At 48.0% G+C, this 26616-nt stretch overlaps 1 protein-coding gene across 13 annotated transcripts in view; it reads right to left on the bottom strand.

The window, feature by feature from the left end:
• Window positions 1–26616, bottom strand: part of MBNL2 (muscleblind like splicing regulator 2) — a 219474-nt gene that overhangs the window by 155809 nt on the left and 37049 nt on the right. The window contains exon 1 of one of the 13 annotated variants that reach the window (XM_074989334.1): window positions 14595–14613. The exons of the other annotated variants lie outside the window; for them this stretch is intronic. The gene's annotated coding sequence lies outside the window, so the exon portion shown is untranslated. Of the gene's footprint in view, window positions 1–14594; window positions 14614–26616 lie in introns of those variants that run through there. 13 annotated transcript variants of the gene reach the window in all.

Genomic DNA, 26616 nt, shown 5'->3' with positions numbered 1-26616 from the left:
GGTGGAGGTTGTGGCAGTGGGAGCGACTAGAAGGGGATGGCGTAGCCCATGGCTATGATCTCCAGCACCCATTTGTCTGTGGTGATCCTTTGCCACTGGTCGTAGAATGGTCGGAGGCGATGGTGGAATAACCGCTTCGGATGACCTTGTGCGATGGTAGTGATGGCGCAGCCCTGGATCTGTGTGTCAAACTTGTGGCCTTTGGCCCTGCCCCGAGGACGCACGGCTCTGTTGGGAACGTCGCCTGGGAGTTCTATATTGTTGATGCTGTTGATGTCGCCCTTGCTCGTAACCCCTGTGCTACTGGGGACGCTGTGGCTGATACTGGTACCGCCTTTGCTGAGGGTAGTACTTTTTCTTTCTGTATGGAGGGGTGTAGATCCCCAAGGTCCTAAGAGTGGCTCTTGAGTCTTTACTGGAATGAAGGACCGAGTCAGTTGATTCAGCAAACAGCTTCTGCGTGTCGAAGGGGAGATCGACGATCTTCGCCTGTAGATCCCTCGGTATACCCGATGTTTGGAGCCAGGACTCCCTTTGCATTACCACTGCCATAGCTGTTGAGCGTGCTGCTGTGTCCGCAACATCCAGGGCGATCTGAACTCCCGTCCTCGAGGCCGCGTAGCCTTCTTGCACAATAGTCCTGAGCACCGGCTTCTTGTCCTCTGGAAGCGAGTCCATGAGGGAGGTTAACCTAGAGTAGTTGTCGAAATTGTGGTTCGCTAGATGCGCTGCGTAATTCGCCATTCTCAACAGTAGAGTGGAGGAGGAGTAGACCTTTCTGCCGAACAGCTCTAGTTTCTTGGCATCTTTGTCCGTTCCCCCTGTTTTGAACTGAGACGTTTTTGATCTCTGTTGAGATGATTCTACCACCAGAGAATTTGGTTGTGGGTGGCTGAATAGGAACTCCATGCCCTTCGCCGGCACGAAGTATTTCTTGTCCGCTCTCTTGTGGACAGGCAGAATAGTTGCAAGGGTCTGCCATATCGTGGTGGCGGACTCCAAGATTGCTTTGTCAAGCGGTACGGCTATTTTAGAGGAGGCCGGAGGTCTCAGATTTTTAAGGAGCTTATGGTTCTTCTCTTGCACCTCTGCTGTCTGGATGCCTTGCGTGAAGGCCACCCTTTTAAACAGCTCTTGGAACTGTTTGAGATCGTCCAGAGGATAGACGTCCCCCGGGGCCATAGCCTCATCCGGGGAGGACAGCGAGGAACCGCTAGGGTACGCCTCTCCGGACCTCTCCGGGTCCTGTTGGCGGTGGTACATCCACTCGCTAGAAACTTGAGAGGGAGAATCCTGGGGTTCCAGAACCAACTCCCCCTGAGATATCTGAGTCTCTGACCCCGTTCGCGATTGCCCTTGGGGATACGGGACCGTCTGTGGGGATCTGTCCCTGGTAGTATGCCTATGGTGTCTATGCCCCACATGATAGGGGCGACCATGGCAACACGGGCACTGCTCCTGGGATGGTGACCTGGACCACTCCCTTGGTGAATACCCTCTACGTCTGGGGGAGCGAGATCTTCTGGAGACCTGGGACACTGGAGAGACCGATTTGTGGTAGTACTCAAGTGGCTCAAAGCCCAAGAAGGGCGAAGGTGGTCCAAGCCATGGGGAGGCTGGCTGTAGAAATGGAGATGGGGGCTCCGGATAGGCTAGGGGTGACCCCTGCCTTCTCGTTGGAGTCCACAGCACGAGCAGAGGGCTCAGAGAAAGCAGCTCTGCAGCCCTGTCTGGAGAGGGACTGCAGTGCCGTGTTTTCTGTGCTGCCTTTCCCCTCCCCTGTGGGGGTGGCTCCGCCCCCTGACGCGTCGGGGATCTCGGCCCCGTAGTCTGCACTGCGCTCGGCATGCTCCTCAGCGGTGCCACGCAGATAGTCTCCCCCGGTGCCTGCAGGTCGCGTGCCTGCGTGCTCTGCGCCGCCGGTTCCCCGGGGGTCAGTGCCGCTGTTTGCGGTGCCACCGGTTCCGGCACTTGCTTGGCCGCCACCCTGCCCGTGGTGCGGGGCGGCTGTTTGATCATCGGAGGCTGAACCTCTGCCACGTGCGTCTCCGTGCCGCTGCCTATCAGCTGTAGCTGCGGCTGGGGGCTGTGCGCTCCACCCGTCCCGCTCGCTGTTGCTGCCGGCAGGAATCGGGTTGGGGAGATTTTCCTCCATTTTTGTGCTGATGGGGTTAGGGACGCGGCTTTCCTTTTATGGGCCCCGGAGGGTCCCTCCTGCTGCGGCCGCTCCGGCACGTCTGGAGGGCCTTGTCGAACAGCAGCATTTTCAGCCGCATTTCCCTGTCCTTCCTTGCTCTGGCTGTTAACTTGGCGCAGAAGGAACATTTCTGAGTGACATGGGATTCCCCCAAGCACCTTATACACTGACTGCGCCCATCAGACGCTTGCATTGCCTCGCAGCATGACTCACACTTCTTGAATCCTGAAGAGGACATTGTGGTGAGTCTTTGAGTTGTTAATAGGGTACTTAGCACCTTCTCTGTGCTTGTTCCCCTCTCGGATAAAGCCTGCTGCGGCAGGAGGGCTAATGGCCCTAGGCTCCTGGCCTCCGGTGCTCCGCTTGTTACTAGGATTGGAAGCTGCGAATTCCTTTCCTTTCTTTGTTTTTTTGTTTTTTGAAAACAACAACTGACTAACTTAATCTAAGACTGAAGAAACTTTAAAACAATTAAAAACGTTAAATACGCTAACTCTGGCCGTAGCCTGAGCGGATTCCGTCTGCAGCTGATGGCGGTTAAAGAGGAACTGGCGGGGACCAGATCGCGCACGTGGCCAGGATCGCGCAAGTGCGCGGCGTGCACCGGCGCATGCGCGGTCCAGCAGAAACTGCTTGGAAGATCCGACCTGCGGCACCAGGGCGAGCCCGATACCTAACGTGGAGCACCCACGGGGACGCTCAAAGAAGAATCTCTGTTCTGTTCATTCCCTCCAAAGCAACTGGCTGTGAGCACAGCTGGAAGACAGGACACTAGGCCAGAGGGACAATTGGTCTGATCCTGTGTGGCCTCTCTTATGTTTTAATGCTTGCTTATGTACACAACAAGCAGACTGTGACTGCAGAGCTGTAAACTTGCCAGACAGAGTCCCTAAATAAATCTGATGTGCCTACCTAGAATTCCCCACACAAATAAGAACAGGAAAACTAAATATGTAGCAACTATACAACACTGCTTGGCAAAGTCGTAGTTTTCAAAGAAACTCACATCTAACTCTCTTACAGATAAATTACACTTAGAAGTCATTTAATTCTTCTTGGTGAGCATATAATTTTTCATAGTCGCATGGCTACATCTCATTTCTAACCATTTGGAATATCACTGGGGTAAAGGAATACTGCCAAGTAGCTTAGACCAAAAGATATTGTATTTTTTTGGGTTTGGTTTGTCTTTGAAGTTTAATAAAATCTAAAAACTATTCTCCTAATGTTTATTTTTAAAACTTCATTATTCTTTATCATTTACATAATAAGACTTTCTAAACCACTGCATAAAAAATGAACACGCACCCTCTTCACTATGACATCAGGATTCATTCCTTTTCCTGCATTGGTGAGTTTCATTTCTCAAAACATGAAACAATGTAACATAACTCCACATTCAAACCAAGCATCCCCTACTCTTTACAGAGCTCCTCTCAGGACCTAATGGAGAAAGAATCTTCCTGTTCCTTACCCTGAACTCAGGCTGTCTGTTATACCCAGCAGGCCTGGTTCAGAATCTTACCTTTATGCACTGTGATCACAGGACCTCTTCCCTGCATCACAGCAGGTGGACCAAGTCCAGGACTATGTGAAGGCCCTTTAAAAAGTCAGGTAACCCTGTGACAGGCTCCACTAAGCAAAGCTCACATTAAGGCTGTGTCTACACTAGCCCCCTTCTTTGCAGTGGGGATGGTAATCAGCCCCAGTGGGGAACAGCAACAAGGTGCTGCGATGAATATGCAGCACCTCATTATGCTAATTCTCGCTGCAGAGAATTTTGGGAGTAAGGACACTTTGAAGCCGTGAGGATACGCAGAAGCGCTTGCGGCTACACAGCTTGCCAACGCTTCAAAGTTAGTAACTTCAAAGTTGCCACAGTGAGAATTAGCCCAATGAGGTGCTGCATATGCAGCGCAAAACCTCATCACTATTCCCCGCTCAGGTGATTACCATACCCGCTTCGAAGAAGGGGGCTAGTGTAGACACTGCCTAAGCATGTCCTTGTCTCACAAATTTATAGACCAAAAAGAGAAGTTACTCACCGTAGTAACGGTGGTTCTTCGAGATGTGTCCCCGTGGCTGCTCCACAATAGGTGACGGGCTTGCCCGGAGCCGCAGATCGGATCTTCCAAGCAGTTTCTGCCGGACCGCGCATGCGCTGGCGCGCGCCGCTCCCTTGCGCACTCCTGGCCATGTGCGCGATCCGGTCCCCGCCAGTTCCTCGACCAACCGCCTCGGGTGCCCCTGCAAAACACTAACAGAGATCCGAAGCGGGGAGGATGGGCGGGTAGTGGAGCACCCACGGGGACACATCTCGAAGAACCACCGTTACTACGGTGAGTAACTTCTCTTTCTTCTTCGAGTGTCCCCGTGGGTGCTCCACAATAGGTGACTACCCAGCAGTAACCCAAGATAGGAGGTGGGTAATCGGATTATGTGCAGCTTGTCCCCGAGAGGACCGCTGCAGAGAGACGGGTATCCTCTTGGAATACCCTGTGAAGGGCGTAATGTTTGGCGAAGGTGTCGTAGGACGACCAGGTCGCCGCTCCGCAAATGTCTTTTAATGCAACGCCCTTGAAAAAGGCTGTTGATGCCGCCACCGCCCTGGTGGAATGAGCCCTGGGAGTGGCCGATAAAGGAGTCTTTTTGAGCTCGTAGCACATTTTTATGCAGGATACAATGTGCTTCGAGATTCTCTGCGAGGAGAGACCCTCTCCTTTCGATTTGGGAGCAAGGGAGACTAGGAGTCTATCCGTTTTCCGGAAGGACTCGGTCCTGTCTACGTAGAAGGCTAGCGCCCTCCTCACATCCAGGAGGTGTGGGCACGCCTCTTCGTTGGAGTTATGAGGCTTTGGATAAAACGAGGGTAGAACAATAGGTTCGTTGATGTGAAACTCGGAAGAAACTTTGGGAACAAAGGCTGGATGCAGCCGTATGGTTACCGCCTCCTTGGAAAAAACAGTGCAGGGTGGCGTTGCCATGACTGCCGTGAGCTCGCTCACCCTACGAGCTGACGTAATTGCAAGAAGAAAGGTCGTCTTTAGTGTAAGGAGGCGGAGGGGAACCGTGGCCAAGGGCTCGAAGGGTGGTCCCATCAGTGTGGTAAGCACCAGGTCCAAGTTCCACAAAGGTGGAATCGGTTTCCGAGGGGGGTAGAGGTTTACCAACCCTTTGAGGAACCTGGTAACCATAGGGTGGGCGAACACCGTGTGCCCTTCCTCCTCATGTCTGAACGCCGAGATGGCGGCAAGGTGGACCTTTAATGAGGATAGCGAGAGTCCTCCTCTCTTGAGGTCCTGTAAATACTCTAGAATTGTAGGTATAGGCACCGAAAGGGGGGCCAGCTGTTTGGTAGAACACCAAGCCGTGAAGCGAGTCCATTTTTGTTTGTAGGTCTTCCTAGTGGAAGTCCTCCTGCTACTTTCTAGGACTTGCTGTACTCCCACTGTGCATGTGCTCTCTAGGGAGCTGAGCCATGGATTAACCACGCTTGCAGTCGCAGGCTTTGGGGGTGCGGATGCACTATGGACCCCTGGGCTTGCGTGAGCAGATCCGGCGCCACCGGAAGAGGCATCGGTGGACGGTCCAACATGCGCAGGAGTAGGGGGAACCATTGTTGGTGATCCCACGTTGGGACTATCAGAATTATCCAGGCCCTTTCCCTCCTGGCTTTTTGCAAAACTTTGTGGATCAGCAGTGTGGGAGGAAACGCATAAAGCAGGGGGCCCCCCCACAGGATCGCAAACGCGTCCCCCAGGGACCCCCATCCCAGTCCTGCCCTGGAGCAGAATCGTGGGCACTGCTTGTTGTGCTGAGTGGCAAACAGATCTATTTGGGGAAAACCCCATGCGTGGAAAATCGGCCGTAGCAGATCGGGACGGATCTGCCACTCGTGTGTGAGTGCAAAACGCCTGCTCAGCTGGTCTGCCTTCACGTTGTGCGCAACCGGCAAGTATGAGGCTTTCAAGATTATATCGTGGGCGATGCACCAGTTCCATAAGCGGATTGCTTCCGCGCATAAGGCACGGGATCGAGCTCCTCCTTGCCTGTTTATATAAAACATGGTGGAGGTATTGTCTGTACTGATCCCGACGACTTTGCCTTGTATGTGGTCTCGAAAGTGTTTGCAGGTGTTGAACACTGCTCTGAGCTCCAGTACATTGATGTGTAGTGACTGTTCCGTGGGTGACCACAGTCCTTGAGTCACCTCTTCGCCCATGTGCGCTCCCCACCCTATGAGGGAGGCATCTGTAGTGAGAAAAACTGATATTTGCGGCTGGTGGAAGGGTACCCCTGTTAGCAAGTTCCTGGTGTTTACCCACCATTGCAGGGATTTGCGCACTCCGGCTGTGGGCGACACCACCCTGTGAACGGTGTGTACTGCCGGTTTGTATACACTCGCCAGCCAGTGCTGCATGCTGCGCATGTGTAACCTGGCGTTCTGCACTACAAACGTCGCCGCTGCCATGTGGCCCAGCAGCTGCAAGCACGTCAAGACCGGCACCGTAGGGCTGAAGGTGATGACTTGCACGAGGGAACCGATGGCCCGAAAGCGAGCCTCTGGTAGGTATACTCTCGCTGTAACCGAGTTTATGCGAGCCCCTATGAACTCTATGTCCTGTGTGGGGTCTATTTTTTATTTTGCCAGATTGATAACCAGGCCAAGTGAGGAGAACGTGTTTGCTGTGACGCGTATCATGAGCAGAACCTCCCCTTTCGAGGCCCCTTTGAGCAGGCAGTCGTCCAGATATGGGAAAATAAATACCCCCTGTCTGTGCAGGTAGGCTGACACCACTGCCAAGGTCTTGGTGAAGACTCTGGGGGCTGAGGAGAGGCCAAACGGTAGGACCTTGTATTGGAAGTGTTCGTTGCCTACCATGAACCGGAGGAATCGCCGGTGAGCCGGATGGATGGTTATGTGGAAGTACGCGTCTTGTAAATCGAGGGGTGCGAACCAGTCTCCATCGTCCAGTGCTGTAAGGATGGAGGCGATCGTGGTCATCCGAAAACGCTGCTTGCGCAGGTACCTGTTGAGGCTGCGAAGGTCTAAGATGGGCCTCCAGCCTCCTGTCTTTTTCTCCGTGAGGAAATACCGGGAGTAGAACCCTTTTCCTTGCAGTTGCTCCGGCACCCTTTCCACCGCCCCTATGAGCACGAGATGGGCCACCTCCTGCCTGAGCCTGGCTACATGGGAGGCCTCCTGGAGGCGGGGCTTGGGTGGAGGTCGCGACGGTGGGAGCGACTGGAAGGGGATGGCGTACCCCGTGGCTATGATCTCCAGCACCCATTTGTCTGTGGTGATCCTTTGCCACTGGTCGTAGAATGGTCGGAGGCGATGGTGGAATAGCCGCTTCGGATGACCTTGTGTGATGGTAGTGATGGCGCAGCCCTGGATCTGTATGTCAAACTTGTGGCCTTTGGCCCCGCCCCGAGGACGCACGGCTCTGTTGTGAGCGTCGCCTGGGAGGTCTGTACTGCTGGTGATGTCGCCCTTGCTCGTAACCCCTGTGATACTCGGGGCGCTGTTGCTGGTACTGGTACCCCCTTTGCTGAGGATAGTACCTTTTCTTTGTGTATGGAGGGGTGTAAATCCCCAGGGTCCTGAGTGTGGCTCTTGAATCTTTACTGGAATGAAGGACCGAGTCAGTTGATTCAGCAAACAGCTTCTGCGAGTCGAAGGGAAGGTCAACTATCTTCGCCTGCAGATCCCTCGGTATACCCGAGGTCTGGAGCCAGGACTCCCTTCGCATCACCACTGCGGTTGCTGTGGAACGTGCTGCTGTGTCCGCAACGTCCAAAGCAATCTGAACTCCCGTCCTCGCAGCCGCGTAGCCTTCTTGCACTATGGCCTTGAGGACCGGCTTTTTGTCCTCTGGAAGCGAGTCCATGAGGGAGGTTAACCTGGAATAGTTGTCAAAATTATGGTTCGCTAAGTGCGCTGCGTAATTTGCCATTCGCAACGTTAAAGTGGAGGAGGAGTAGACCTTTCTGCCGAACAGCTCTAGCTTCTTGGCATCTTTGTCTGTTCCCCCTGTTTTAAATTGAGAAGTTTTTGATCTTTGTTGCGAGGACTCCACCACCAAGGAGTTTGGCTGTGGGTGGCTAAACAGGAACTCCATGCCCTTCGCCGGCACAAAGTATTTCTTATCCGCTCTCTTTTGGACAGGCGGAATAGTTGCAGGGGTCTGCCATATCGTAGTGGCAGACTCTAAGATCGCTTCATCAAGTGGTATTGCTACTCTGGAGGAGGCCGGAGGTCTCAAATTTTTGAGGAGCTTATGGTGTTTCTCTTGCACCTCTGCTGTCTGGATGCCTTGCGTGAAGGCCACCCTCTTAAACAGCTCCTGAAACTGTTTGAGATCGTCCGTAGGATGGACGTCCCCCAGGGCCGTAGCCTCGTCCGGGGAGGAGAGCGAGGAACCGCTGGGGTACGTCTCTCTGGACCCTTCCAGTTCCTGCTGGTGATGGTACACCCTCTCGCTGGAGGTTTGCGAGGGAAAATCTCGGGGTTCCATGACCAGTCCCCCCTGAGATGCTTGAGTCTCTGTCCCCGGTCGCAATTGCCCTCGGGGGTACGAGATAGTCTGTGGGGATCTTTCCCTAGTAGATTGCCGGTGGTGTCTATGCCCCGCGTGGTAGGGGCGACCATGGCAGTATAGGCACTGTTCTTGGGAAGGTGACCTAGACCACTCCCTTGGTGCGTACCCTCTGCGTCTGGGGGAGTGAGATCGTCGAGACACTGGAGAGAGCGATTTCGCATAATAGTCCAGCGGTTCAAACCCCAGGAAGGGTGAAGGTGGTGCCAGCCATGGTGAGGCTGGTTGTAAAAATGGAGAAGGGGGCTCCGGGTAGGCTAGGGGGGACCCCTGCCTTCTGGTTGGAGTCTGCAACATGAGGGGAGGGCTGTGAGAAAGCAGCTCCACAGCCCTGTCCGGAGAGGGGCTGCAATGCCTCCTCTTGTGTGCAGCCTTCCCCCTCCCTGGAGGAGGTAACTCCGCCCCCTGACGCGTGGGGGATCCCGGCCCCATCGGCACCGTGCTAGGCACGCTCGAAGGCGGTGCCGCACGTGCGGTGTCCTTCTGCTCCTGCAGGCTACGTGCCTGCGCGCTCTGCACCGCCGGTTCCCTGGGGGTCGGTGCCGCTGCCTGCGGTGCCGCCGGTACCGGTGCTTGTTTAGCCGCCGCCCTGCCTGCGGTGCGGGGCGGCTGACTGATTATCGGAGGCTGAGACGCTTCCACGTGGCTCTCCGTGCCGCCGCCGATCAGCTGTTGCTGCGGGTGGGGGCTGCTTGCTCCTCCCGTCCCGCTCACTGTTGCTGCCGGCAGGGATCGGGCTGGAGAGACTTTCCTCCGTTTTTGCGCTGATGGAGTGAGGGAGGCAGCTTTTTTTTTAAGGGCCCCGGAGGGTCCCTCCTGCTGCGGCCGCTCCGGCACGTCTGGCTGGAGGGCCTTATCAAGAAGCAGCATTTTAATCCGCATCTCCCTGTCTCTCCGTGCTCTGGTCGTTAATTTAGCACAGAAGGCGCATTTCTGTGCCACATGGGACTCCCCCAGGCACCTTATGCATAGACTGTGCCCATCGGACGCTGGCATCACCTCTCAGCAGGACTCACATTTTTTAAAGCCTGAAGAGGACATTGTTGGTGAGTCTTTGAGTTTTTAAGTGGGTACTTAGCACCTTCTTTGTGCCGTTTTCCCCGTCCGATGGCCTGCCTCAGCAGGAGGGCTGATGGCCCTAGCTCCTGGCCTCCGGCGCTTGTTACTGGGACTGGACTGAAGCTGTCCCGCTCGTAGTTTGTTGGTTTTTTTTTTTTTTTTTTTTTTTTTTTGCAAAATAACAACCGGCTAACTTGTAGTAGCCTAAGTACCTGAAAAAACTTCAAAGAAAAACAGATAAAGTCGTTGAATACGCTATTTGGCCTTAGCCTAGTCGGATTCCGTCTGCAGCCGACGGCGGTTAAGAGGAACTGGCGGGGACCGGATCGCGCACATGGCCAGGAGCGCGCAAGGGAGCGGCGCACGCCGGCACATGTGCGGTCCGGCAGAAACTGCTTGGAAGATCCGATCTGCGGCGCCGGGCAAGCCCATCACCTATTGTGGAGCACCCACGGGGACACTCGAAGAAGAACAGGTGTCACCAACGTGGCCCTGGTAAAAGTTTTGAAGGTTGAAGTAATTTTTCAAAATATACAATGACCAAATGATACAACTCCCCAATCCCCGTGTCTGTGACTTAATACAGTAATTTTGTCAAGTGTTCATCACACAACATGGTAGTGCTGACTCTTACTCCAAAATGCATGAACAGATGAAGCATGGGTAACAGGAATACTTATAAATAACCATGATGGTTGGCACAATTGTGAGTTAGATATTTTGTTGCATTCTGCTTTCTACAAATATAAAAATCAAAGAACAGTGTTTTGTTTCAGTTAAGCAACTCAAACATCTTGCATTGCATTAGAACATGGAGATCAGAAAACTAAATGACGAATGCTATTGGTCAGTGTAAATGACTAACTGTAACTTGAAGTTTTTAAATCATGATGTGAGGACTTGAGTAAAAGGCGGAGATTAGGGGTTTAATCACAAGAGTGGGTGGGTGAGATTCTGTGGCCTGTGATGTGCAGATGTTTAGACTAGATGATAATGATTGTCCCTTCTGGACTTAAAATCTATGAATCTAGGGATTCTCCTAACAAATGAAATGCTGTATCTTCCAAACAAAACATTCTCTAACCTCTATGGGATGTATCCCAAGATGTCTGGTATTTGCAAAAGATATAATGTAGGTTAATATAAACATTTGTGTATGAATGAACAATTAAAAACTGGATTAGGTTGCATTATAACTAATTGCTGTTTAAGTTATTATGCAGTTATAAAAATCATAACTTGGAACAACAACTAATATGTAAATGAACTGTGGGGAAAAAAAGGATAAAAAATACCTTAAATTAGTCTGATTGATCCTGCTAAAACATGAGACATACAAGATAGAACTGAACCATTTAAAAAAATCCTTTCATAAAGTCCTACCAGCTTTTTGATGGAAAATATGAATGGAATACTGCTCTGCTGCTACTGCAATATTTTTTTAAAAAACATCAAATTAAATAATAGGGAACAATCACATATTATTTTTCCACAAATTAAAACTAAATGTTCTTTGTTCATCTAATTTTGGAGCACATAATCAGCCTTGAGACTGTGCCTGAATAAATCTGAGTAAGTTGCTCCAAGAGAAAGAAATGGCAACCCAGCTGTAAGAGAGCAGCACAGTGGCATGAGTAAATGGATAGGAGCCATTAATTGCCTAATTCTAATCCCAATTCTTTTCCTAATTTGCTTTATGCCTTAGTCAAATCACTTAATCTCTCAATTAGTTTCCGCATATGCAAAATGGTAATTATTATTTATTGTACTTATCCTAGAAAGGCATTATAAATTAGTTTAATGTCTGTTATGCAACCAGGAGATGGTCACTGTCATATAAATTACAACTAAAACAAGAAATTTAAAAAGAGAGAAATCTTTAATTTCACTTATATGAAGTATCTGAGATGGAAGGTTCTGACATCTGTCTGTCAATGACCTACAAATATAATTTCCTGGAATAAGTCACATCTTCCTTGCCAAGATTACTAATCTGATATGTTGACCCTTTTGCCATTATAACTCAGGTTCCGGTTTTTTACTACGCCCCATGCTATTTAGAGTAGAGCAATGAGCTTATTAAGAAAATCTACTGGGTTTACTTTAAAGCTGGCTTTACTTTATAACTACACTGAATTGCCTTATATCCTTTGGGGGAAGAGGAAGGAAAGTATACCGTCAACTGTGAAATAACTAGGCTTATGATAATACACTGTAATAATTCAAATGAATGTATGCACAATTTTTTAAGCTCTTCATTGTATTTCTTTGCTAAAGGAATACGTGTATGAAAGCTTCAGAAAACATTTCAAGAGTCTGCACAACTGACTTGGAGCCACAAAGATATTTAGTAACACTGATATCTGTACAAATGTTGTTGAAACTGGTTCCAATTTAGCTATAATTCAATGCAACACCCCAAAAGTGCTTTTCTCTTTCCTTCAAATATTTTATATTTACAGTATGCGCCACTGTACTTTTTACTCCTTATCTGGTTTTGTATCATTTCACTATTTTTTAAATTAAAAGAAACCCGGCTTTTCTACGACTTATGTGGAGATTTCATCTGTAAAATTATGTCCCAACTTGACAGAAGAACTGTGGACAACAGTTAATCACCCAGGTGATAGGTTATCCCTGGATCTTTCTTGGGCACCTATGCTTTTCTTTTGGCAGGCTGTGTGGAGTAACAGATACCTGTAAAAATCAAAGTCCCAGGACAGTGTAAGTTAGGAGGGCCCACTTATGACTCAAATTACAGAAATTGATCATTTTGTCTTACTAAATATATACTTTATTTTTTCAGGAACATAGAAACATTTCTAGAGAAGAGTCCCTAATCAGCCAGATTCTGAAATATGCTCTGACTCTTTTACACCACCAGCCTAATACAGGAGGATTATGGCAGAGGTGAAAGCAGCCACAAGATGATCCCAACAAAAACCTTCTCCCTGGGCAAGCATGAAACTGCTGCCACAGCTCTATGCTGCCTCTCCAGTTCGGCTCTCATTATAGTGGGCTCTCTAGGGCAGTGCTTCTTAAACTACGTTCCACATAACACTGGTGTTCCGCAAACAACTCACAGGTGTGCTGCAAGTGTCTGACGCTTTTTTGATATCATACAGTGATAGTGTATATTTTCCATTATTAAAACCAGATACAATGTTACTTCTTCATTGCCAGGATACCTGATTAAATTACTTCCTTTTGTTTTTGCTGTATATGTTGCTGTTTGCTTTGTTTTTTTGAAGAAAATTTTCAAAAGCGTTCCACGTAAAAATATTATTGTTTGGTGTCCTGTGGTCTCAAAGTTCAAGAAACTCTGCTCTAAGGAGGGATGAGGTATACCTAGAATGCACTGCTCTGACTGTTCTTACTCAGAATATCGTCCCCTATGCAGCCATTACAAGATAGGACACCACAGAACAGTCCTTAGACTACTCTGTGGTGCATCACGGACCTGCTTCCTACTCCAATTCGATTCTGAGTGCAGGAATGGAACACTGGAGAATCTGATTCAATGTATTCTTATGCTAAATGGCAACACCTCCCTGTGAGAGAGTGGGTCAAATTGTGAATTCCATTTCATACGGTAACATCCAGGTTAGTTTATGACATTCATTTTGTGTAATGTGCTGAAATCATTTATGGCAGTGAGACTTGGACCCTGTATGCCCGCCAGGAAAAGAGGCTGAACGTCTTCCACTTGCGCTGCCTCAGGCGCATCCTTGGAATATCATGGAAGGACAGACTGACCAACACTGCCGTCCTCGAGCAAGCTGGAATCCCAACCATGCACACCCTCCTCAGGCAGCGACGGCTCAGCTGGCTTGGCCACGTCCACAGGATGAATGATGGAAGGATTCCAAAAGACATCCTGTATGGTGAGCTAGCCTCTGGCAAAAGACCTCCCGGACGCCCCCAGTTGCGCTACAAAGATGTCTGCAAGGGAGACCTCAGAGAGGTAGACGTCGAGCTGGACAACTGGGAAGATCTAGCAGACGACCGCAGCAGATGGAGGCAGGGGTTACACAAGGGCCTTCAGAAGGGCGAGATGAAGATCAGACAGCTAGCAGAGGAGGAGCGAGCGCACAGAAAGCACAATAAGGACTTGCCAGACACCCACTACATCTGCAAGAGATGCAGCAAGGACTGTCACTCTCGTGTGGGTCTTTATAGTCACAATAGATGCTGTAAATGAAGTCCTCAATTGAAACTTTAAAGGGCGCGATCCATAGTCTATGCAGACTGAAGGATGCCTACTACTAATGTGCTGAAATCATGTCTAATCTTAGCCAAGGCAAGGTTGTCCTGATATACTCCACTAGGCTCTCCTACCCAGGAAAGCTGCTTGAAACGTCACTGATGGATGAAGCTATAAAGCCAACAATCCAGGGCAGGGGTCTGCAACCTGTGGCTTCAGAGCCACATGCAGCCCTTTAAGAACTTCCTTGTGGCTTCCACCACTATAACTGCAAAAAACAAAACAAAAACCTCTCCTGATTATTTTTGATATTTCGATGAACATCTAAAAGCCCAACAATGAAATTCTCTTTCCCACTCGTCCATTCACACTGATGCAGAAAGGATGTGCTGGCTTTGAATCAAACCCCAATATGGGAACCTCACCAATCCATTTTTCTATTCATCATCATGATTTTTCAAGGCAAATCCCAGAGGGACAGAGACGCCTGTATATCAAGCACCACATAGATTAATTTTCTAGCTTAATGTTCTACCTTATCATTTCACTGAAGCTTTTGGGAACAGGTGGTCACTCTCCAACTCGTTGGTAAACATGTTTTGTAATTCAATTCCACCCCAACTTGACTGTACCAAAAAAGCTGCCAAAATAAAACAAAAACACTGATGGAGAAGGTTGCTGAGTTCAGCCACAAATACACCGTCTTAAAAATACAGGGTTGCTGGGGGCCTCAAGAGGTCATCTAGTTCAGTCCTCTGGGCACAAGTATACTAAGACTCTTGTTCCAGTACTTGGACACCATTATCGTTAGAGAGAGATTTTTCATAATACCCCACATGCATCTTTTCTGCTGTAAACTAAACCAACTACTTCTAGCCCTACCATTGGTAGGCAGATGAGGGAAAACACTGATAACTAATCTTTTTTATATGCTAATTACAACAAAGTAAGCACAGATCTGCATCTCCAGCTAACAAATTACACTACCAGTTATTAAGCGTAGACATCTCCCATGGTAGAATTTAGAAAAATCAAAGCTTCCCTGTTGAAGCACAGTTTTGTTTCTCGTATCATAAATGTTTAAATGAACCACTTGAATCTTATAAAAACAAATTACTTGGATGAGCTTTCCCCAGAGTCCTTTAGAGTTCTTTTTTTCAGGTGTCTTCATGTTTATTCTCTTAGGCTACATCTACACTACAGAGTTTTGTAGACAAAACTCGTTGAACGTCTACACACAAAATGCATTTTGTTGACAGACATCATCAACAAAAAAGCTGTGTAGATGCTCCAGAGGGCTCTTTTGTCAACAGAGCAGATCAAAAGATCTATCCACTATTATGTGTGGATGGCATCTGTCAACAGAAGTTTTGTCGGAACATCTTTTCTGACAGTAGCTTCTGTAGACAGATGCTTCTAGTGTAGACGTAGCCTTAGGGTGTGCAAGATAGTTTCAATGATCAATTGAAGATCAAGATCTGATTGCTTTCTATCCCTAAAATAGACGTTCTCCCAGGGTAGGAACCTTTTGTTTAGTCTTCCTGTCCTGATGGAAAAAATACAAGATTTGAGACAGATTCCTGTAGCAGGTGGTACAGTCACATGTCTTTCTAGGTGCAACCACAGTTTGGACTTAAAGGAAAAATCAAATAATTCATGAGTCATTGATTGAAGTACTGAGCCATTAAATTCATGAAGAATCGTTCATGGCTCTTATTAGCACATTAAGAATTAAAACCAGTCATACTTTATATTTCTAACTTCTAATACAAGAATGATACATGAAAAATGGGATATACACATTCAGCAGATTCTAACTGTAAAACTGATATTTAATGATGCATTTTGCTTAAAGCATCTTTATGTTATGCATATTCTTACTCATAAAAGAATTTTCAAAAGCTTGGGGGGGGGGGGTCTTGACAATGACCATCAGGCCCGCCAATGGGAGAGGAGATACAACGGGCAGAGATTCTGGCAAAGTTATAAATATACTATTGCAAATTATGCCTTACATAGTAATTTTGAGAAAAGTAAATGTTCACTCATTTTAGTTAATGACCCTGCCCCGCGGCCCAGTGATTTAAAAGGGCTGGGAACTCCTGCACTGCAGGAGTGGCAGCTCTGGTGCCCCAGACTCTTTAAATCATCAATAGAGCACTGCTCCAGGTGGCTCAGGCCACATTGTGGCAAGCTCTGAGCAGTACTGAAATCTGGATGCCCCATCCCTGTCCCTTCCAGGGCATGGAGCTGGCTCCCTTCCCTCCTTGCCTGGGGCCCGGCACGTATGTTGGTTCCCTGATGACCACAGAAATTCAACTCTGCTTGTGCAAATAAAAATACAGCTGTGCATCTTCAGGAGTTTATGCATGATTCCAACACCAAAAAGGACAAAATAGCCAATCAAAAGATGGCTTTAGGCAAGGAGTGTTGTCAGTTGGTAATATAAGAATTTAAAATAATAAGCAAATATTTACAGTTGTGTTCTTTACTTAAAGAAAAACTAAACTTGCTTGCCGCTTTAGTTCTATATAGCTCAAATAATCTGTATCACATTAAATTTATACAGGACCTTTCTAATTCATCTCATAATTTTTACACTGAAATATTACCTACAAACTAAATTTGACTGCGCACAAAAATCTCACCTTGATTCACCACACAATATTTTTAAGGCAAAACATTAAGCTGTTCCTAGCACTTCTTTCCTCCAAATCAGGTTTTGTATTTCAAGGTCATATTTCTTTCAGACAGGTGCATAGTATGGTAAAAATACCTGGATTAACAATTTGTCCAGAGCTGGGGTGTGCAAACTGAGGGGCTGGCCCCATTGGCGGGGGGGTGTGAAATTTTCATAAGGGGGATATGGCATGATTGACTGCTAAGTGTAAGGCTCATCTATCTCATTAAAATGTTGAAATATGTTACTGTTTGTGTGTGTGTGTGTATTCACATTTATATACTGATTAATAAAGTTTTTACATTCTACAGACATACTTTCTTACATATGCCGAAATGTTTTTTTTATATTAACATAACCAAAATTTCCATCATTTTGGATTACAGAAGACAGGTTGTGCAGGGAGGGGCTGCTAATTCCAGTAATGAAAAGTGGGGCCCAACATAAAAGCTGCGCTAGAGAATCGTCTAGACATAATATGATCTGGTAGCTTTTAAATATCAGAAAGCAAAGAAGCATGGCTGCTGTGATTATGCTTAAGTGTGCTTCTACTCATAATAGTGACTCAGTCAGTGGTATTTTAAGTTTTTGTATTCATTGTCTCACGGATACACATATAACATTTGCTTAACTTGCAAGTAAAAAGATGATATCTCTTCCACCTGCCAGCCCCCAAAACACGCGAGGCTCTCAGTCAGCCTGGATTCTTTTCACTTTAAAGATCAGTCCCAGGATGAAAGGTTCTGTAGGCCAAATTATGCCCACGTTTAACATTTCTGACTAACAGAAAAGCCTACTTTACTACCCTCACCACCATGGTGCACAGTTTCTAGAAATCCTCAGGCGTTTTACTCCTCAAGTAAACATTCTGCCCCAGGCTTCACACAGCAGTAAAAATGTTAGTACAGCTGCCAAATCCTGCTAGTCCATACAATCACAATACACTAAAATGCTGGGGAGAAGGGGTGAGAGTGTCAGACACTTTGCCTCCTCTGTACTGTGCAAACCTAACAGGGGAGGTACCAATGGTAAAGCTGCATCTGACTGTTCCAGCCCAGAAGACCGTTTCTCCTTGCCCTCTTTGTCATGATGGGTTGTACCAAAGGCATGTTTGCCCTTGGAAAAGCTCCAGGTCTTTCTAGCCCTACCAGCACTTCAGGAGTCCTTTGCCTCACAGTACTGAGTCAAGATGTCACATCTTCTGAGGCAGTCCACTTATTGAGAAACAAGTCCTTTAGGAAAGGATTCAGAGCTCCTCTTCCTGGGACCTTTGAGGACATCTCTGGAGTCCTCCTCTTTATAGGGGAGAGATTAGCCAATGTCAAAGTGGCACCCAATCTGCTTAGAAAGACTGGTATATGGTAGGCAGGGGAGGGCAGCAGTGCTTCTCCTGACCTGGCTCAGAAACAGGGCAAAAAAAATCACTCTTTCATTAATAGCCACAACCTAATCTACCCGTTCTTCCTCACACTGAGTTTAAGGGCTAAACAAAAGTTACTTCTGGGGGATGTGTGACTCTCCAAGACAGCAAACGCCACTGGAATGGCCTTCAAGCAAGGCAAGTGGCCATCAGGAATCAGGCAAGTGAGGCAGCATTTGACCCTGGTGTCCTTGCAAGGAATGCAAGTCTCCTTGGAAAGACAGGAGAGGCACAAAACTAGTCCTCTCATCTACCTAATAAATCTACAACTATCAAATCTACAATCTAGCAAACTATCTACAACTAAAACTAAGGGGAGGTGGGAAACCTTTACACTGAGGCACATTCAAGATGGACAGACAATCTCCATCTCTGGCTGATGTGGTTCAGAAGGAACAGAGGGCATTTCACCTACACCTCAGTGTGGGACACAAGGGTGTGCAGAATACACATGCAGACTGAACAGATACTGCTACCAAATATCTCCAGTTGAAGATAAGTGGGGCATATATGCATCTGTAGAGCAGCAGCCATAGGGCCACTACTCAAAAAATTATTATGGAGGATATACAATGCAATGTGGGTGCAGTTTAGCTTGAATTGAGAGTGAAAGCCATCCATTTCCCTGGCCCATACCCCTTCTTCTCACTCTCTTCCTCAGCATCATGTGAGATCTAATACGGATTCCTAGTAGGTAAAAACCATTTAAGCATGCAACTGTTGGTTCATTTTTTCCATCTTTGCAAGCGTAAGTGCATGTGTCTGCCTGCAATGCTGTCTTTGCACCTCTGTCACACCAGCTGCTAGCATTAAACTATTGTCCCAGACAGTATGAAGTACACATCTCAATGGTGATTAAATGAAAAAGAACTTTGTGTACGTCAGTGCTTGGTTCTCAAGTTCTTCCTATTGATTATATGTTGTTTGGGTAGATGGGTGAGAATTTGATCTGCTGTTCGTGGCAAGTGTCTCCATCCTAGTTCAGCATCCTGTCAAAGTTCACCCAATTTATTCTCCAGTCCTAGCACGTAGTGCTCAACCCAACGCTCCATCTGTTTGGCTTTGTCAGCGATGACTTCACCAGATTTGGATTTCAGAGGTGCCATCTTGTTCTGGGTGGGTCCTAATGCCTTCTTCATACCCTCGTACATTCCTCTGAGATTACCAAAGTCAGCACAGGTCTGGATGCTGCTGCATAGCTGGAGCCAGTGGTTGTTGGCACAGCGCCTGGCTGTCTGTTGTACTGTTCTTCTGGCCGTTCTAAGTGCTTGCTGGGTACTCTGGCTCGGTGAGCGTTTGTACTCCAGGAGTGCAGCGCGCTTCTTTTCAATGACTGGAATCATCTCATCGGAGTTAGCTTCGAACCAGTCGTTCATGTTTCTAGCTCTTCTTCCAAACACCGACACGGCCGTGTTGAAAACTGTATCCCTCAGATGTTGCCATTTGGATGTCACATCGGTGGGTGACGCAGCCCTCGATGCTGTCGAGCTCCTACCAGTAATGGATGAACTGGATCAAGAACCGACTGTGGATGAACTGAAGAGAGCCATCGACAGCATTGCAGCAGGAAAGGCCCCTGGCCAGGATGGTATACCACCAGAGGTAATCAAGTGTGCCATAGACACACTCCTGGAACCCCTACATGAGCTACTGTGCCTGTGCTGGAAAGAGGGTGAGGTTCCACAGGATATGCATGACGCTAACATTGTAACGTTGTATAAGAACAAAGGAGACAGAAGCGACTGCAACAACTACCGTGGAATCTCCCTCCTAAGCATCACCGGTAAACTGTTCGCTCGCGTCATCCTTGGCAGACTCCAGAAGATTGCTGAGAGGGTGTACCCTGAATCGCAGTGCGGGTTCTGTGCAGAGAGGTCTACCGTTGACATGGTCTTCTCTCTAAGGCAGCTGCAGGAGAAGTGCAGAGAGCAGAGGAAGCCACTCTACATAGCCTTCATCGACTTGACCAAGGCCTTGGACTTGGTCAGCAGGGATGGTCTGTTCAAACTGCTCCACAAGATAGGCTGTCCTCCACGGTTACTCAAGATGATCCAGTCCTTCCACGAAGACATGAGGGGAACCATCCAATATGACGGTGCATTTTCAGATGCTTTCAGAATCAGGAGCGGCGTCAAACAAGGATGCGTGCTTGCTCCGACATTGTTCGGGATCTTCTTTGCACTCCTGCTGAAGCATGCCTTTGGATCTTCAACAGAGGGCATCTTGCTGCACACAAGATCTGATGGGAAACTGTTTAACCTTACAAGGCTGAAAGCTAAGTCTAAGGTGTGGGAAGTCCTCATCAGAGACATGCTGTTCGCAAATGATGCTGCTGTAGTGTCTCACACAGAAGACCAGCTTCAAAAACTGCTGGATCAGTTCTCCAAAGCGTGCAAGGACTTTGGGTTTACCATCAGCCTAAAGAAGACAAACGTACTCAGTCAGGATGTTGCTGAATCCCCATCAATCAGCATTGACAACTATACATTAGAGGTCATCCATGAGTTTGTGTACCTCGGGTCCACCATCACTGACACCCTGTCGTTGGACACTGAGCTAAATAGGAGGATCGGAAAAGCAGCCACAACTCTGTCCAGACTCAGCAAGAGAGTGTGGAATAACTACAAGCTGTACACTCACACCAAAATGCAAGTCTACAGAGCCTGCATCCTCAGCACCCTCCTTTATGGCAGCGAGACTTGGACCCTGTATGCCCGCCAGGAAAAGAGGCTGAATGTCTTCCACTTGCGCTGCCTCAGGTGCATCCTTGGAATATCATGGAAGGACAAAGTGAACAACACCGCCGTCCTCGAGCAAGCTGGAATCCCAACCATGCACACCCTCCTCAGGCAGCGACGGCTCAGCTGGCTTGGCCACGTCCACAGGATGAACGATGGAAGGATTCCAAAAGACATCCTGTATGGTGAGCTAGCCTCTGGCAAAAGACCTCCCGGACGCCCCCAGTTGCGCTACAAAGATGTCTGCAAGGGAGACCTCAGAGAGGTAGACATCGAGCTGGACAACTGGGAAGAACTAGCAGATGACCACAGCAGATGGAGGCAGGGGTTACACAAGAGCCTTCAGAAGGGCGAGATGAGGATCAGACAGCTAGCAGAGGAGAAGCGAGCGCACAGAAAGCACACTAAGGACTTGCCAGACACCCACCACATCTGCAAGAGATGCAGCAAGGACTGTCACTCTCCTGTGGGTCTTCATAGTCACAGTAGACACTGTAAAGGAAGTCCTCAATTGAAACTATAAAGGGCGCGATCCATAGTCTACGCAGACTGAAGGAAGCCTACTACTACTACTACTACTACCTAGCAGGTGATCCTCTAGAACTTTTCATGCAGGAGAGAAAACAACATGGTTTGCAAGAAACTTTGTTATGGAAAATTTCCAACAGAAACCTTGATAGCTCACCAGCCCCCTCCATTCTTATACAAGCTGTTCACTCACCACGTTACCAACAATAAAAAACAACAACAAAAGCAAACCTCCTTTTCACAGAAGGAATTCCACCAGTCACCTGGAAAAAGCCACTCCTTCTCCAAGTTTGGGACTTGTAGATCAGGGGTACCTTTACCAGCTGAAACCAAAACTGATAGAGGGACTTTGGACTACAGTAAGGTCTCAGAGTACGCAAATCCAGAGTATGCGACCCTGCTCTTACGCAGCTCACCCTGCTGCGTACTTTATACAATAAATCCTCCAGATATTCCCAGGTGCAAGGTGGGGAGGAAATCCCCCATCAAAGGGAAACAGCTGGCAGCAGCCAGCTCTTCCCCGAGTGCCACTGGGGGTGGGGTGCACAGGCACTCCAACCCCTGCCACACGCCCCGGCTGCAGCCACCACCACTGCCACGAGCCCCAGTTGCAGCTTGTGCCACAGCCCCAGCTCCAGCCTCCACCACACGCCCCCAGCTCCAGATACTGCTGAAGCCCCTGGCTCCAACTATCGCCATGCGCACTGGCTCCAGCCTCCACTGCCCTCAGCTCCAACTACTGCCGCATGCCCCAGCTCCAGCTTTCACTGCAAACCTCGGCTCAAACCACTGCCATATGCCCCAGCTCCAACCCTGGCCCTGGCCCTGGCCCTGGCCCCAGCCCCTGCAGACCCATCTCCAACCCCCACAAACTGAGCTCCAACACCCCCTCATCGCCTCCTGCAGCCCTAACCCAACCCAGGCTTAACCCTCCATGCTCTGCTCCCACGCCCCAACCCACCATCCAAGCCCCTAACTTATGCGAATTTCGGGATACACAAGGGTTGTGTGGAACATAACCCTCACGTATCTTGGGGGGATTTCTCTACTCTACTCCCTCCACGAGATTTCTACCTCCTCTTGCCTTCTCTCTCTCTCTCTCTCTCACACACACACACACACACACTTTTTAAAAAACAAATTCAATTTGAAACTCTTACAGTGGTTGGGTTGGGTGGGCTATGAAAATGACCAGAAGCTGCAATAATCAGATACGCTCTGTGTACTACTTCCCTGTAAAAGAGCAAACACAAATCAACACTTGCAACTAGGAGGAGGAAGAACAGGTGGCACTGTTCTGATATTCAGTCCACTACCAGTGAGACTGTGAAGCTTGGATTTTAGTTCACTGGCATGGTTTTACCGTTTTGAACACAATTATACTTTATTTCACCCAGTACACTTGTAAATAGTGGGGTTATTTATTTATTTAGTAAACAGACAGCTGGTATGCCTGCACTGGTCTTCTGGAGATTTTAATACCTTTGGTTTTGTTAGTAAACAAGTCTGACTTAAAATGCATTGAGGTGAAAAAAAGGAGAATCAGGAAATTGTATTCAAAGCTTTTGAGAAAGTTTAAAACTCTTATAAATCACATAAAACTGCAAATCAGAAGTTACCAAATTGAATGATATGTACACTAACTATACAACACTGCAGCCCCCTGCCAAAGGCAGCATCATACTTCCATAACCACAGCACTCGGCAATATAAAGATGTGGGTGCACAAGGCATTCCTTATTTGCCTTGCTTGCCCTCTTGGACCCAGTCCCAGCAATGACAGATGCACTTTCTGGTTGCCTGTACTGGGACTTTAAACCCGCAGCGTTCTGAACCCATACCATATGATCATTTTCACAGTTAGCCTCACAGAATTTGTGCAGGACACAGCACACCATACAGCTTTGGTCACACTGGCCTCCAAGTGAGTTGGCAGATAGTGCCATCTTGCTTCAGTCAATCAAATGTGCACTCCAGAGGCACTCAGTGGCCATGTCTACACTAGCGCAAAACTTCGAAATGGACATGTAAATATTCATATTCATATTCATAAACATATTCAGCGCCTCATTAGCATGCAGGCGGCCGCGGCACTTCAAAATTGACGCGGCTCGCCACCATGCGGCTCGTCCAGACAGGGCTCCTTTTCAAAAGGACCCCGCCTACTTCAAAGTCCCCTTATTCCTATGAGCAGAAGGGAATAAGGGGACTTTGAAGTAGGCAGGGTCCTTTCGAAAAGGAGCCCTGTCTGGACGAGCCACGCGGCGGTGAGCCACGTCAATTTCGAAGTGCCGCGGCCGCCCACATGCTAATGAGGCGCTGAATATGTATTTCAGCGCTTCATTAGTAAACTTCGAAATGGCCATTTGCATGGCCATTTCGAAGTTTTGGGCTAGTGTAGACATAGCTAGTGTGTAATTAAATCTTCTCTCAAGTGCTCGGAGACCTGGGCACAGTTTCATGAACCACTGCAGGAGACGACAGATGGGGACCCCTAAAACAACAATGGATATCGACACCCCAATAGCCATGTTATTTAGAGATAATATGATCCCTGCTTGTTCACATGTAAATATCAAACCTTCACAACCTGACACTGACAGGGGAGGCAAAAGGGGCAGCTGCCATGGGACCCAGCAATTTAAAATGAGGTCCAAGCCCTTTAAATCACCACCAGAGCCCGGTGGCACAGGCCAGGCAGTGCTGAAGGGCTGTCTGGGAAAGACGAACTTCCAGCCCTCCACTTTCTTCCCAACGTTTTGCCCTGGGTGAGAGCCTGAAGCCACCTCTCACTTGCCCAGGAACATGGCAATTCTGTAGGCAGCTCAGCGTCTTAGTACTTTGCCATCTTGCTAGTATGCCCCATTTTAGTGCTTACAAACCAATCTGGTTGACAAGGCCTGCAAAACAATGAACAAGAGCTCTTTGCAACTGACGTAGTCATAAGCTCCTTGTGGCAGGCCAAACCATGGACACTTGAGTGCCATCATTAGCCCCAGCAGTTTCTGTCAAAGCCAGCTATTATTTCAGGCACATTGATTGTGCCTGTCACCTACAGCAGGGCTGGCCAACCACTTGAGAACTAAGAGCTATGGATAAAGTGCAAAGAGCCACACATAATACATTTATTTTTATCTAATCTATAGATATATATTTATTTTTATCTATGTGACTCAATTCTCTCCCCCTCCTCCAAAGCCAGGCACCCCCAGTCCCCTGCTCTAACACAATCCCCCACCACTCCTCCACAACCAGGCACCTTCTGCTCCCCGCACTAACCCAACCTCCCTTCCCACCCCCAGAGCCAGATCCCCCAGCCTCTCCGCTCTAACTCAATGCCCTCCCCCAGAGGCAGGCACCCCTCAGCCAGTCCCCCACTCTAATTCAATGCTGGCGACTCACCAGACCACTGCTGCAGCCACATGCTTCTCCCATCAAGCACTGGGGCACATGTGCAGAGCAACAAACAGCACTTAGAGCATGTGGCTCTGAGGAGGCGCTCTATTTAATGGCTCAAAGAGAAACATGTGGCTTGAGTGCTGTGGGCTTGCCAACCCTGACCTATGGGAAAGCTACAAAATTCATCATCTCACAAACCTTCACCACTACAGTATCAGGAGTGGACTCACCAACACCAAACTGATTTGTGACAGACCTGTCGTAAATCAGGAGCAGCTAGCTTCCAGATAGTAAGAGTAACCTACCTCTGCACTGGTATAGACTCACAGAAATGGAGGGCAGGATGGGACCCTGAGAGGCCTTCAAGTCCAGCCATCTGTTCAGTAACAGGTACAACTAATTCTGGACAACTCCTGACAAGTGTTTGTCCAAACACATTTCCAAAAACCTCCAATCATGGGGGATTTCTCAATTTCTGTTCGGAGTTTTATTCCGGTGGTTCACTATCCTTATACTTAAAAGCTTTTCCCTAATACATAACCAAAACCTTCTGTTCTGCAAAACAAGCCTATTACTTCTTGTGCTTCCTTCAGTGGACATGGAGAACAATTAATCATAGTACCATTTATATCAGCACTTAAAACATTTGAAAACTTATTCCCCACCCCACCCCCAGTTTTCTTATGGCTAAACATGCCCAGTTTTTGTTTACACTTTCCTCAAAGGGCAGTTTTTCTAAACTTATTTTTGTTGCTCTCCTCTGGACTCTCACTAATGTGTCCATATCCCTCCTGAACTGTGGTAGCCATAACTGGGCACAATACACCAGCTCAGGTCTCAACTGTACCAAGCAGAGTGGGATTTCTTACATACGACACTCCTACTAATATAGCCCAGAACGATATCAGCCCATTACAGATCTCTATGATATTGGTGACTCATTCAGTTTATAATTATTGTCACCCATTGATCCTTTTCAGCAGCACTGCAAACTATCTACTTACCTGCCATTTTGTAGCGGGTTTGAGTTTTCCTAAGTGGAGTACTTTGCAATTGTCTGTACCGAATTTCATCTTGTGGAACTGTGACAAATTCTCCAATTTGTCCAGGTCATTTTGTACTCTAATCCAGTCCTCTAAAGTGATGAGAATCCCTTCCCGTTGAACCAGCAAATTTTATAACTACTCTCTCCAAACCATTATTCAAGTAATTAATGAAAATAGCATCAAACACAGGGCTGACCAGCAGTAGGACTCCACTAGATCTCTTTCCACTTTGCCCCAAATTTGACAGAAAGCTGCTTTTAACTACTCTTTGCATATGGCCTTTCAACCAGTTGTGCACCCACTTGACAGTAGTTTTATCTAATTTACTTATGAGACTGTCAAAAGCCTTACTAAAATCAAGATATCTCATGTCTACTGGTCGTCCCCCCACCGCCGCCGCCTCCCTTCCACTAGGCAAGTAACCTTATCAAAGAGGAAAATTAGGCTGGATTAGCTTGATTTGTTCTTATATTTTCTACTTCTTGTGTGTGTCCTGGGGCCAGAGGATCAGATGGAGAGGGGCCCACACCTCACAGAGCTCCATGATGGTCTGTTTCCTAATGCAGAAGTTCTGAATCATAGCTGGTCAACATAGCTTTCCACGATAACGTAATTCTATCATGTTATTCTAATTGTTTTGTACTAGAAGTGGTAGTGGGCTCATGGGAATCCACAGCAAAGGCAGCTACAGTTGTGTGTAGTCCATCATGAACATACTTCTCCCTGAGAACCACTGCTGTCTTCCA

The sequence above is a fragment of the Carettochelys insculpta genome, chromosome 1, assembly GCF_033958435.1.
Source record: "Carettochelys insculpta isolate YL-2023 chromosome 1, ASM3395843v1, whole genome shotgun sequence".
NCBI classification, from domain to species: domain Eukaryota; kingdom Metazoa; phylum Chordata; order Testudines; family Carettochelyidae; genus Carettochelys; species Carettochelys insculpta.
Note: the sequence above shows the minus strand (reverse complement) of the source record. Positions and strands in the feature narration are given on the sequence as shown.